At 45.1% G+C, this 870-nt stretch overlaps 1 protein-coding gene across 1 annotated transcript in view; it reads right to left on the reverse strand.

Annotated features, from left to right (window-relative positions):
- Positions 1-870, reverse strand: part of LOC107701883 (venom phosphodiesterase 1) — a 48,512-nt gene that overhangs the window by 30,660 nt on the left and 16,982 nt on the right. The window lies entirely within an intron of this gene.

Genomic DNA, 870 nt, shown 5'->3' on the forward strand with positions numbered 1-870 from the left:
CGAATCATTTGATTTAGACTGGACCTTCGGTGCGGGTTCACAAATTATTTGATTCAGATCGGACCTTCGGTGCGGATTCGGCGAATCATTTGATTCAGATCGGCACTTCAGTGCGGGTTCGCGAATCATTTGATTTAGACTGGACCTTCAGTGCGGGTTCAAAAATCATTTGATTTAGACTGGACCTTCGGTGCGGGTTCACGAATTATTTGATTCAGATCAGCACTTCAGTGCAGGTTCGCGAATCATTTGATTTAGACTGGACCTTCGGTGTGGGATCGCAAATCATTTGATTTAGACTGGACCTTCGGTGCGGGTTCGCAAATCATTTGATTTAGACTGGACCTTCGGTGCAGGTTCGCAAATCATTTGATTTAGACTGGACCTTCGATGCGGGTTCGCAAATCATTTGATTTAGACTGGACCTTCGATGCGGGTTCGCAAATCATTTGATTTAGACTGGACCTTCGATGCGGGTTCGCAAATCATTTGATTTAGACTGGACCTTCGATGCGGGTTCGCAAATCATTTGATTTAGACTGGACCTTCGATGCGGGTTCGCAAATCATTTGATTTAGACTGGACCTTCGATGCGGGTTCGCAAATCATTTGATTTAGACTGGACCTTCGATGCGGGTTCGCAAATCATTTGATTTAGACTGGACCTTCAGTGCGGTTTCACGAATTATTTGATTTAGACTGGACCTTCGGTGCGGGTTCACAAATTATTTGATTCAGATCGGACCTTCGGTGCGGGTTCGGCGAATCATTTGATTCAGATGATTCAGATGATTCAGATCGTGTGGATTCGCGAATCATTTGATTTAGATCGGGACTTCAGAGCGGGTTCATGAACCTTCTGAACCTTCG

This window comes from Sinocyclocheilus anshuiensis, unplaced genomic scaffold, assembly GCF_001515605.1.
Source record: "Sinocyclocheilus anshuiensis isolate Anshui unplaced genomic scaffold, SAMN03320099.WGS_v1.1 scaffold2144, whole genome shotgun sequence".
NCBI classification, from domain to species: Eukaryota; Metazoa; Chordata; class Actinopteri; order Cypriniformes; family Cyprinidae; genus Sinocyclocheilus; species Sinocyclocheilus anshuiensis.